The sequence below is a fragment of the Parasteatoda tepidariorum genome, chromosome 1 (assembly GCF_043381705.1).
Source record: "Parasteatoda tepidariorum isolate YZ-2023 chromosome 1, CAS_Ptep_4.0, whole genome shotgun sequence".
In the NCBI taxonomy this organism is placed as follows: Eukaryota; Metazoa; Arthropoda; class Arachnida; order Araneae; family Theridiidae; genus Parasteatoda; species Parasteatoda tepidariorum.
Genome location: NC_092204.1, coordinates 88,606,548 through 88,620,351, shown reverse-complemented (window position 1 = coordinate 88,620,351; position 13,804 = coordinate 88,606,548). Strand labels below are relative to the sequence as shown.

Sequence of the window (13,804 nt, the reverse complement as noted above, 5' to 3'; positions counted from 1 at the left end):
ATAATTGTACTAATCCATATTACTAATGCCTAGTTTTTTTAACATGTATTGATAATTAAAATAAATATCTAAACTAAACGAATGGTTTTATCGAAACAAAAACTAATTATCCAAAACTATAAGAGTTTTAATAATGACACTGCAAATATTCAACACTGTTCATAGTTTATCAAGATAGCTGAAAGTGCGTATGATATTTGGTTTGTAACGTCAATGCTCGTCACACGTGACATTTGGACAAGCGCACATATACATATGACTTATAAACCAGAAGTGCAGAGTTCGTGCCACTGCGCACTGGTACGTAAATACTTGTTTCACCCGAATAAATATAACGTTTATTAATTTCTGTTCGATAAAAAAACTGCTATTAAGTCAATTATAAAAAAATTCTCACATTTTACATACTCAAATAGGTATGTGTGATTTACGTATTAAGAACTGTTTCTTCTTCGACCCCCACTCGACCCTTTCGGTTCGAATCGACCCCCATTCGACCCCCCGGCTCAGATCGACCCCCGCTTTTGTTAAATAGACCCCTGGGGGTCTATATAGACCACTTTGGCGACCTCTGCCTTAGACCGTGATTCAAAAATCATTGATCCGGTAAAATTATCTTCTTAATGTTTTATTTTTTACTAAATGTGTGAGAATAAGAACTATATTTTTAAAACCTGCGATTCCCGCTAATCCATTACCATATGAGCAGAAAGCGTACCAAAAGCATGGTTACAATACCGTATATTTTGATTTTAATAACCAGAATTTTTCGTTTTTTTTTTTTAACCAGAAATGTACTTACCACACAGTACGGTAATTTTACAAGAATATTTTTCTCCGTGCATTTTCAAATTTTATTTCTATTCACATACAATTTGTTTTGTAATTATCAGAGTGGTCATTGTAATACAATCTGTATTTTCATAGTCCAATACAAAAATGTATAAAAATATGAATAACATTAAGGATTTTTTTATACTGGACAATTAGCATCACAAAAAAGATAAATATATTTTATAAAAATTAAAGAATTTGTATTGTCAACAAATCAAAAATTGTCAGAAACACAAGTTGAATATAAAACAAATTTGAATTTTATAATGTTTTATATATTTAATTTGCTAAATGATTGCTAATAAACAAACCTCATTATTTTTTAATTTATTATAGGACTTTTCTTCAAAATAATTTTCTTGTAAGGTATCCGAAACAAAACAAATAAGCCATTAAAGGAAGATTTTATTATAAAACTGTTTTTAAATGAGGAATAATTTTATAAAGGATTTTACTCCACAATTATTATCTTTAAACATTCAAAGTATTTAGAAATTCAATGTAGGCTATTAAAATTCTTGTAAAAAAATTAAATAAAGAAGTTTAAATTTTTGGGATAAATATTTATATTGTTTGAGTTGTAAAAAAATTACTACTGAGGAAGGTGAAGAGAAATAAGGCCGGGAAGTAAAAAAAGATTTAAAATAAAATAATTAGAAAATCCCCAAGATTATTCAGACTCTCAAACTAATATAAATGTTTTCAGTCTACACTTACACAGAGATAATAATTTGCTAGATTTTTATAGCTAATTTTCTACTTGTATAAATAGTAAGTTGTGACTATGCTTTCTAAGAGTCGATTAGAAAGTTTTCACATTTATTCACTAATTGACAAGCAAGGTAAAACATTACAATATTTTTTTTCTAAAAATGCAAAATCATCTCGCGTAATTTAATAAAACATATCAAAAATATCATTTTAATTAAAATGTGAAGAACTTAAAAGAACACTAAAAAAAACTTATTTTTAATGATGATTTTTTTTAATTGATTTCCAACTATTTTCTTTAAACAAAAAAACAGGCATACTTTAAGTTATTTGAAATTATACATACATAGAAATTTATTAAAGTACATTTTATGCTTATTTTAGGATTGTGGAAGTTGATTTTGGAGGTTCTGAGGAACCGGGAATTGTTGAAAACATATCGGCCCATCCATTAGGTGATGAGGTTCTAAAAAACATCAGGTATGCTAATTTTTCTTTAAATTGAAATTTCTTCAAATTTTCAGTTAGTGATTTTGGTATGTTGCTTGTTTGCTGATATTCCAAATGTTTACAATTACGCAGAAAACAATTGAAACTCATAGTTGCAATTATACAGAAACTAACTCTTTAAAATTATTGAACTGTTTATGATTGTAAATATTACATCCAAATTATGATCTTATAAATATTCATCAACGGAACTAACACATTTATGATGAGTATCTTATATTTTTTTATTTAAAGATATTTTTCAAGAACGCAGGTTGTGATTTAACAAATAAACAGATCTGCAAATTTAATTTATGCAACATCTTTTTAATGACTAAAGATATAAAAGAAGCTTTACCGCAGGAAATGTAGTATTGCGGGAGATTGGCCTATGTAAATCATGAACTGCTTATAAAAATTAAACTCAGCGGCGCGACAGCCCGTGGAGGGCCAAGGCTTACTGTGCCCATCTCAGTTTTTTTGACCTTGGGCTCTGGGGGTGCAGAAGCAGATGTTCCGGTTAGGTGGTCAGCCAAACGCGGAACCCCCAGTGTTTAGTTCCCAAGCATGCTTGGTACTCATTTTTCGACCCGCTGAAGGGATGAAAGGCTGAGTCAACCTTGCCCAGCCCGAGGATCGAACCAGGGATATGTGGCACGACAGCGCGAAGCGCTACCGCTCAGCCACCGGGCGTCGAACTTGAACTGCTTATACATTTATTAAAAAAACTAATTAAATCCTTGAATAAACTTCAAGGCCTCTTTTACGAAAAAATTAAAAATTTAGATGCAAATTAGATTTGAAAAAGTCAAAAGTTCATTAACCTAAATTATAAACAAATTGGTAAGAAAAAAGCTTAAATCCTAAATTGAATATGATATGTGAGCCCCTAAATACTAGACATCACAAATTTCAGCGATTATAAATATTTCACCTTAAATGTATTAGTCTATTCAGTTACGATATAAATATAAAATATGTCTGATATATAAATTTATTCGGCTTTTAACAATATAACGTTAAACGGGATAAAAGACTAAAAAAAACTAAACAAATAAAAATAACAAATTGTTTACATTTAAAACTTTAATTTTTAAATAATATTACCGTTAAATTTTAACCAGTTTATTATTAAGCAGAATTTTGCAAATGTTAGTGAACTTTTTATCTTAGTTATTTGAATCAAATTTAAAGCATTATTTGTACAATATTACACCTTAAGTAATATTCAACAGTGTAGTTTAAAATAATTTGATAGTAAACACTTACACATTTTGAATGAAAAAAATTCACAAGTTTTTATAAGTGTTATAGATCAAAATGTATACATCTGTGTAATATAAATCATGCCGAAATAGTAAGCAATGAAATATTATTATTTTAGTGTTGAACTTGATGTGAAAAGTGATGAATATGGATGCTATTTTGAGGCCGATTGTAAGGATGGTATTATTACTCAGACTCAAACAAATGAGAATGATGAAAATAGGAGGTATGCTTAATTGCATTACAATTTGGTTTTATTAGAATTTCATAATATTTTTTTCTGAATATACATAACGTTCTGACTGGGGCATATAACTGGGATAATACAACTGGGATAAAACGTTCATAATGGAGCAATCATTAACATTGTATTTTTAAATAAATGCAAATAAACGTTTATACATTTTGAATTTTAAAAAGAAGTGTTGTTTTTTGAAAAAGTAAGAAAATTTAAAATAAATACATATAATTATTATAAATCTAGCCAAAATAGTAAATCGTGACCTATTATAATTTCAGTGTTGTGCTAATTGAGAAAGATGATGAATATGGATTTCATGTTGAGTCTGATGTTAAAGAAAGTTTAGTTGAGGAAAATCCAGCGTATGAGAATGATGAAAATATGAGGTACGCAAATTTATATTTAAATTTAATTTCATGGTATTTTTGAATATATTTCATAATATTGCTTGTTTGTTGGAATGCATAAAGCTCTTTAAAAGTTTTTTTTATTTTTTCAAAATGAATGTTTAACATTTTGACTTCTTTAAAGACGTCATAATAATTAAAAAAGCATATATTTTTAAACATTAACACAATTTAAAATGTTTCAAATAAGTCTACTTTTGAAAGTTCTTAAGATATCAGCGATTATAGCAAACGATTTCTTATAAGTTAATAGTAACTTTATTTTTTAAATAAAAAAGGTATAATTGTTAAATGTTAGTGATCAGACACAATTTCATTTTTTTATTTTTCTGATTTTATAACATTTATCAGGTCCTGCATATATATTATTTTATTTGACTGAATCACTTTTTCAAGAAACATTTTCTACCCTCTCTGTTTAAATAATATTTTCATTTATAATGTAGAAAATGCAAAAATTCATATAAAATACAGACCCCTATTTTTTTTCCTACCTATATTCAGGTTAAAAATTTGAAATATATTCATCTATGTCTTATAAATCGAGCTGATACGTGAAAAATTACCTTTTATAATTCTAGTGGTGACCATATTGTGAGATGTGATGAGTACGGATTCTTTGTTGAATCTGAATGGATTGGGGATTTTGTTGCACAAAATCGGACTATGGAGGATTGTGATAATATTAGGTATGCTAATTTGTATTCATATTGAGTATTTTTAATATTTAAGTAAAAATGTTTTGTAACCTTTCCTGTCTATGTTTGGGGCAGCAGACTAAAAATGCTTCTAAACTTATTTTTATTCAAGTTTTTGAAACTTTATAGAATTTAAATCTCAAGAAAATTTATTATAATTTTCCGAAAGATAAATATTTTTAAAAAAATTCTTAAACTTCCAGCTACTTTACTTTGGATAATTATTAATCTAACTGATTGTGATACCATTAATTAATAGACTTTATATTTTATACGTGAGTTATCGTATCATGAATCCCTTCTAGAACATATAATTCGTTTCTTATTCATATAAGTTACGATTTTTTATTAATATAGTTCTATGTGTGAGTCCTATTTAACAATAAAATGTTATACAAGAATAATAAATTTGGTGAGTAATGGGCTACTAAAGCCTTAAATTTACTTTATTTAGTTAGAATCTTAACTAAAACTTTATGACTTTCTGTTTATTACGATAGAATAATATGTTAAGTTTTGTAGTTTTCAAGAGTAGGTTGAATACCAATATTTTCAATCGAAATTTGGCAGAAGCGAAAATAAAGATTTAATTGTGTCTGAATTTTATTCTCTTGCCTTTCCCTTTCATAAATTAACTAGATAAATTAACTCATTACATTTTTATTTAGTTTTATACTTTTCGTCATACTATGCTTTTTCATATAGATAAATAGAAAAAGAAGCTATGAGAAATGCCAAAAAAAAAATTTATGTTAAAAAATGTGATAAATGAGGAATGGTATTTCGAAGGTTTTCAAAGACTACACCATTACCAATTAAGTCATATGGTGTTCTGTAGTGATAGCCCTTAGTATACAATTTTAAAATCCATGCCCAGAGTGTGGATTAAAAAAATGAACTCTTTAGGGATTATGAAGTTTAGCAACGAAAATATACAAAAAGCATTGAAATCTAACCAATTACTAATTAGGAAGGAGTAACAGAAAACATCAAAACATTTTAGATTACTGAAAGAAAAAATAAAATTACTAAAAATACTAATAAGCTTTATCAGGCAATTAAACTTGTTTCCATATTTTAGTCTCCCTTTCCTTAGTATTTATTCTTAAGATTTCAATCGCATCTTTTTTACTTGCTTAAACAATAATTTAAGATAGTGATGGATTAGAAGTTCATACACTAATTACCAAGCAAAGTTAATTCACAAGACAAAAGATTAAAAAATTATTAAAACACTTTCTCGAATTTAAACTAACACTATTCGTAGTATTAAAAAAAATTGGGTATTTTTAGAGAATTTATATATTTTCCTTTAAGAATGTCAGGCTGAAGTATTTTAACAGATTCAATTTTCAAGTTTTATTAAAACAAAATTTATATATACTTGTGTTAATTACTCACACACATATTGAAAATTTACCAACAGGTATATTAAAACCAAAATAATGAATTAAAAATGAATTTCTGAATACCTTTAAAGTTAACTCTTTGGTTTTAAAATAACTAATCACTTTATAGTTGAAAAATAATGAAAAGTTATTATCTTTCTAAAATTCATGCATTGAAAATTATATTAAAATCCATTATGTTTGTTTATAATTTTAGAGTAACATATGATGTTGGTGGTTCTGGAGATACCGGAATCGTTCAAAATGTTTCTGATGAGAAACATGGAGTTGAGGATTTTCAAAGCAACAGGTATGGTAATCTGTATTTTAATTTGAGTTATTTTAGTAATCTTTACATTTCAAGTTTCTTTTTTTTTTGTTGCTATTTTACGGGCTTTTGATTAAACACGACACTTTAAATATTTCCTCTTTTTTTTCACTTTTATTACAACATTATTTATTGAAAAAATGAACAATATGCAATCTAAAAGTAAACAACGTATCATTTATGCATGGTCCGTAAATGGATCTTGTATGAAAAAGGACACTATTAAGTAATTTTCTGTAGCTGTAAAATATAAATTTCAAGAAATAAATACATTAAAAACAAAACAAAAAAATAGTTGAATAAAAAGAATTATGATTTAGAAACTCCAACTGGGATATAGTACTTTCTTGACTTCAGAGCCAGTGCTAAAAAATAGTATTTTATTTTTGCTTTAAATGTGCCTTAAAAATATTAACTAATAATTATTAGATATATAGTAATTATACGACATACTTATAATTATAAGATATACAAGTACTTTTATTTAAAATAATCATATCTTATTGCTTAATTGTTTCCCTGGTAATACTCATAACATTCTCTTGTACATATTTAAAAAAGAATTTATATGATTCAAATAAATTAGTAAATATTCTTTTAATACATTTTTTTATTTATTTAATGATCCAAGTTATGATTTCGTAATTATATATCACTCTTACAAAAAAAATTTTGTTCATCTTCTTAATAACTAAAGATATAGGAGCAGCTGTCTTATCAAAATCAAGTAAATTGTTCGAAAAATGTTATTGAAACTTGTGTTTAAATGTTTATATATAAAGAACTAAATAACTCCACTCAATGAAATTAAATTCTTTTTTGGTAAAAACAAACTAAAACTGAATAAAAATTGAGCTTAAGTATAAACTGTTCAATGTTAATTGATAACCTTTGCAACTAAATTAAATGCAACCAAAATAGTGAGATTATAAAGGCGGCATGCAGCATATGTTAATTTTAATTTGTTAATTATGTTACGATGAGAATGTAAAATACTCTCGATTCATAAATTTAAGAATCTTTTATAAGATAATGTTAAAACAATATAAAAAACACATCCTCTCATATTATACAGAGCTGTAATCAAGCAAACATCACTGATATAACTTTTTAAATAGTTTAAAAGGCAAAGCGTCTGCAATCGTAACAGTGCCTAATGCCAAATTCATTAGAAGAATTCATTTTTAAATTTCTCTACTAAATATAATTAGATAAACTTTTTGATCAGTTTTGAGGATTTAAGGCTGAGGTTCAACCTTGCATAAACTGCTCAAATTTCCGAACTTTGACATTCTTAATTTAGAAGAGAGATTCACAGACGCACACAAAAATTCTTTCTTTTGTCAGTTAAGAAAATTTTTTCCGACAACTGCTTAACCAATAGTGTATAAAAAAATTTCACCTAGAATAATAAATATTTAGCTTCCACAAGTTGGTTGCAAATATTTTGAACTTAAAGTAATTTTTTTTATTTTTTAATTAAATTTAAAAGCATTTGATTTAAATTTAAAAGTCTCATGAATTAAGAAGCCCTCTTTGCTAAATGAAAGTTTAAAATCACAACGGATTTACCTTCTTACACGTCCTAATTAGAAACCTACTTTTTTTAGAAGCAAAATTGGTATAACTATTCCCTGCATGCGTTTAAAACATTGATATATATATATTTGTCTTCCATTTAATATAATTCATCGATGAAGTATCTTACTTTCATATTAGTATACTTAACTATTACATCAAAATAGCAAATGTATCTAATATTTCTAAGTTTATAAATATCTTTTATATTATAAATTGTAAAGACTTATTTTAATATCAAAGAAACTTTACGTTGTTCATTTTCGGACACTTAATTTTGCAATAATCAATGAATGAAAGTTTTTGATTTTAAAAGTAACATTCTATTCTGATATGATTTAGTGATTCATCAAAATGACTAGCTACAGATATTACTTTTAATTATAAAAAATGAATTCTTTTTACAGAGAGGAGACCAATTTGAATGGTAAGGAAGGAGACTGCATTACAAATGAAAAACGAGAAAAGAAAGGGTTTTGGTCCTCCTTCAAAAGTCTATTTTGTTCCTGTTGCGGGAAAAAATAGATTTGAATGACTCGAAATGTATGTAGAGTTGTTGCGGACAGGATGATAAAGATTATAAGATACGCAAAGGGAAAAGAAGAAAAAAAGCTATATTGCAAAAAAAAAAAAAAAAAAAAAATTACTTAAAAAAAATTGCTAAAAGCAATTTAAGATAAAAAAAAAACGAAAATGCTTTGCTCTTCTTCGTAAAGCCTATTTTATGTCACGGAAGGAAATAGATTTGCATGAATCGAAATGTATGCAAAATTATTTTTCTGAAAGGATGATAAAGATTGTTGAGATCAACTTGAATGATAAAAGAGAAAACAACATTTCAGATGAGAAAGAAACTAGTTCGGATCTCCTTCATGATCCCTATTTTGTTCATGTCAGAGAAAGCAATCGACTTGTATAAATCAAGTAGATACATATTTTTGCAAAAAAAAAAAAAAAAAANAAAAAAAAAAAAAAAAAAAAAAAAAAAAAAAAAAAAAAAAAAAAAAAAAAAAACTGTGAGAACTTGAATCATAAAAAACTACATTACTGGTAATATAATAAAAAAAATTCATTCTGTAAAAAAAAAAAATTGCTTGTATTAGAGAAATTATTGAAAATTATACCAGTAACAAAATTTAAAAAAAAAAAAATAAAATAAAAAAAATAAAAAAAAACAAAAAAAAAAACAAGGGGTACGATTATAGATCCACCTCCTCGTGGTGTACCCCGGAAACGTTTCGACGGCTAAGAGATCTATAACTGCAACTTCATCAGTGCTTCTCCCCTCCTGAGATTTTTGATCAGCTTATTCAGCATTGAAATGCTGAATAAGCTGATCAAAAATCTCAGGAGGGGAGAAGCACTCCCCATAACAGGAAGCAAATTTTCAGGTGAAAACTCTTAGTTGCACCCGATTCTCTGGTTATTGACCATATTTATTGCCAAAGTTTAGACAAATCACCTGTGAATTTTAACAAACATAAAAAATAATCTCTTATCTAAATTTTACACCAATAAACAAATGGACAATATTGATGATAAGTATGAAATTGTTGAATTTTAAATATGAAAAGAGGGTTGCTTATTGAGAATCTATTGTTCACGCATCCCTCTATCAGAAAATCAGATCTCTATAATCTTCTAAGTGATGAAAAGCCATTCTGATTGAAGATGTTTATGCCCACTCCAGGGGGTGGGGGTACAATGTTGTCATTCCTGCTAGTCAAGAGATAAAGAACCTCTGTACAGTGGTCTTTATTCAGAAAAAAACTGGCTAAACTTTCATACTTCAATTACATTTTCTTAAAATTATCAATAAAGGGTTTTGGAGCAAAAAGGTGTTTTAATACCGAAAATTTGCCTAATTCACCATTTGATATTACTTTAAAATAGTTTTTTCTTCTGAAAATTTGATGTTATATATTACTATCTGATAGTATATAGTATTCTAAACTCATTATGGCATTTTGGCGAGAAACAAAAAAACGAAAACTAAAAATGAAAAGAAAGAGAAAAGTGATACAAAAAAGAAGAAGAAAGATAAAGAATAAAATAAATAAAAGTAAAAGCTCTTATAGACAAGTATTTAATAACATTATAATTTTAATAGATTATCAGATTTATTGGAATGTTCTATATAACTTATTTTCTTTTATACAAAATGTGTGTCAAAACTATATTCTAATATCTATTCAAATGATTTCAAAAAGTTTTTCTAAATTAGATGTTTTTTTCTGTTGTTCCAGTTCTTTAAACATTTTTTTATAAAAAATATTTTAAGTATTGGAAATAAGCGAAATACTACTGAATAAAAATCATTTGACTAAATTTTCAATCTTATGCAATTTAGAATCTCTTCCAAAACGATATTCTCGCTTATGTCTTGAAGTGCTTCAAGAAATTTTTCAGATAGCTCAACAATCGGAATTTCAAAGTGTTTTAATAGCATCAGTTCCGTGAATTTGTGAACACTATGATGCATGTAATGTTACGTATATACACTGGTCGACAAAATTAAAAGATGGAAGACATTTTCCCAAATATCTCAAAAAATACTGAATATAAATAAATGAAATTTGGTATGGATATAGCTTATTCCATGATAATAAAGTATACAAAACAAAAATGAAAGTGCCATTCACTGGCAACACCTATTGCCAATAAATCCAATGTAGTCTGAACTTAAGGATAAAAGATGACAATAAAAGTGAGGCTTGTACAGTGTGTGTTGCCTCTAGTATGGCGTATGGTCACCCCTGCCAGACAGGCAGCATGCACAACGAGTATGCATGCTGTTAATAAAGGAGTTAAGGAGGACTTGTGGAAGACCCTCTCATTCTTCCACCAGAGCAATTTTTAACTCCAGAATGGTTCTGTGGGGAGGTTGGCGCATCGCAATAGCTCTCCCAAGAGCATCCCAAGCATGTTCAATAGGATTCAGGTATTTGGCTGGCCAATCCATTCGTTGAATATCCTCCCTTTCCAGATACTCATCAACGATGAGAGCCCTATGAGGTCGCGCATTGTCGTCCATAAAAATGAACTCAGGGCCAACAGCGCCCCTGAAAAGACGCATGTAGCGTATCTACCACTGCAAAATTACAACTACAATTCACTAGTATATAAGACATGCTGACTCGACTCTTTGTCGGGGTACCTTTTCATAGATGACGGTTGACATGGTCGATAACTCCGCCCTCCACATTGGTGACCTTCGGACGTGATGTGAACACGCCTACCTTGGCAGTAACGCCCACTTCGATCTGGAAATCCCTACTCCGATGGATGGTCCACATTGAACAGTTGACTTGCTACTTGTGACTGCATCATTATCCACCTCCTCACGCAGTTGCTACTCAGTCTCATCTCGATCACACACAACGTTGGCTTGCATACACTCGACTGCTAACGGCAACACAGGAGCGACTACAACCGTGAAGTTAATACACCTCTCACATTCAGCACTCAAAAAAATACGGTGATCTTAATACAGCTCTCCCGGCTTCGCACAAAACAGCAATGAATCAACTAGTGGCATCCATTCATCGAATTCTATCATAGCTATAATTCTGGTGGGGGAGTACTGTAGCGTATCTACCACTGCAAAATTACAACTACAATTCACTAGTATATAAGACATGCTGACTCGACTCTATAGCGATGGGTCACCGAGTCTGGAGCCTTCTGACTCCCTTGAGGTACCGACGGGGACGGCTACGCCGAAACCGCACGGGCCTCCTGGGGGACCTTTGGCATCCAACATGGCTAGGCGCTCCAGTATAGGCAAACAAACTAAGAAAAGGAAAACACCGTTAGGTACTCAGGATTCTACGGATGATGAGATAGAGGAAATTGAACAAAACTCAACTAATGAAATTAATCAACACCCCCCCAATGATATGATTGAGTCAAATTTGATAAGTAATATCCTAACAAATTTTATTGGAAAAAACTTAGAAGTCTTAGAAAACTTACTATACTATAATGATAGAGAAGATATCATCGAAAACTCCCTAAAGGAACTTAAGTACAAAACTAGTGATTTGATTAACTACCTATCGAAAAATAAAAATGAAATACGCAAAAAATCGGACTTGAAAGCCGAAATCCAAAATTTTACTGGAGGTAAATTATACACATTCTATCATACAAATAATATAGCAAGTGCAATGTCACTACATGAACATTATAACAACGAACCTAACTCAAACAAACATAATCACACAAAACAAAATAAAAGAATCAGGCGAAATGATGACTTCCCCCCACTTAATCCAGACAACAACATGGATACCCATGACTATGATAACCCTAATGACGATAATAATGAGGGATTCACACAAGTTAAAAAGAGCTCTATGCCACCACCCATTATTATCAATGATAGCAACTTTAGCTGGACGAATTTTAGAAAAACTTTACACGAGAAAAGTATCACCGGTTGTAACGGAAAAATGAATGGAGAAAGCGGTAAATATACCATAAAAGTCAAAAACATGGAAGACAGAAATCAAATTATTTCTTTATTAGATAATGAAAAAATATCGTATCATACATACTCACTTCCTAGTGAAAGGAAACTAAGAGTCGTACTGAAAAGTGTACCCGCAGACTTTACAGAAGATGAGATCCTTCAAGATCTCTTAGATAGACATGGAATATCTGCATCAAAAGTTACCCAGCTTAAAAAAAGGCAGGGAGATAACATACGAAAACTACCAATTTTTATAGTAGATCTCGTTAAGGTTCAAAACTACAAGAAAATATATGAGGTCAGATCCATACTAGACACAAATATAAGAGTTGAGGATTACAAAAAATCTGATAGGCCGACCCAATGCCATAGATGCCAGGAGTACTTTCACGGCCAGACAAACTGTAGACATCCACCCAGATGCGTTAAGTGCGCTGGAAATCATTTAACTAGAGACTGCCCAGACAAATTTGTTAATAAGCCCAAATGTTGCAACTGCAACAAGGAACATTCAGCTAATTCCAAAGAATTCGAAGTTTTTCAGGATGCAGTTAAGAAAATACAAAACCAATATTATAAGGGAAAATCGTATGATTTTAAAAGAAACATTATCTATTACTAGAGGAAGTGCCCAACCCAAGAGCTATGCAAACGCACTAAAAAGCAACCCAGGAAACGAGGAACCGAGCATGAAAAATTTACTGCAGCAAGCTATTGAAGCAGCAAACAACCTAACCAAACTTATTACTAAAGTAAGTGCCCAAAATTGTAGCACTGAAAATTATCAAGGAAACCCAACAGACAATTATGACCAGTATTAATACTATCTGCTTGAGTATTATTCTCTGGAATGCCAACAACATGACCACGAAAATGGCTGAGATTCTCGACTTCGTCGCTGAATACTCACCCGACATCTTCTCAATAACTGAGACACATGCAAAACCGAATAAAAAACTGTCTATTCCCCTATACAACGCCTACAGATGTGATCGTGTGACCCATATTGGAGGAGGCACGGCTATATACGTTTCAAAGAAATTCAAGTCATCACTTTACAACTCCAAGACTAATGACAACATTGATGAAACCTCAGTAATAGTACAACTGGCCAATAAAAATGTCAAGATCACTACTATTTACAATCCCCCAAACAATGAGCTCAAAGAATCTCATCTAATGAAATATTTTGATAATCAAATGGACACAATATTATTAGGTGATCTAAATGCTAAAAATATCATCTGGGGATGCAACACTAACAATAAGCAAGGATTGAAGCTTCACTCATTTGTGAAAAAACTAGGCCTAACATTATATGCTCCCACAGACCCAACCCACTTTCCGTATAGCCAACATAGCAGACCAGACATCTTAGATATTATGATCA

At 29.7% G+C, this 13,804-nt stretch overlaps 1 long non-coding RNA gene across 1 annotated transcript; it reads left to right on the top strand.

Moving 5' to 3' along the window:
• The first annotated feature begins 1,740 nt into the window (after window positions 1–1,740).
• Window positions 1,741–3,927, top strand: LOC139426996 (uncharacterized). The gene is made up of 3 exons (XR_011638128.1): window positions 1,741–2,025; window positions 3,419–3,526; window positions 3,820–3,927. It is a non-coding gene; the product is annotated as an uncharacterized lncRNA (long non-coding RNA).
• Window positions 3,928–13,804: the final 9,877 nt, after the last annotated feature.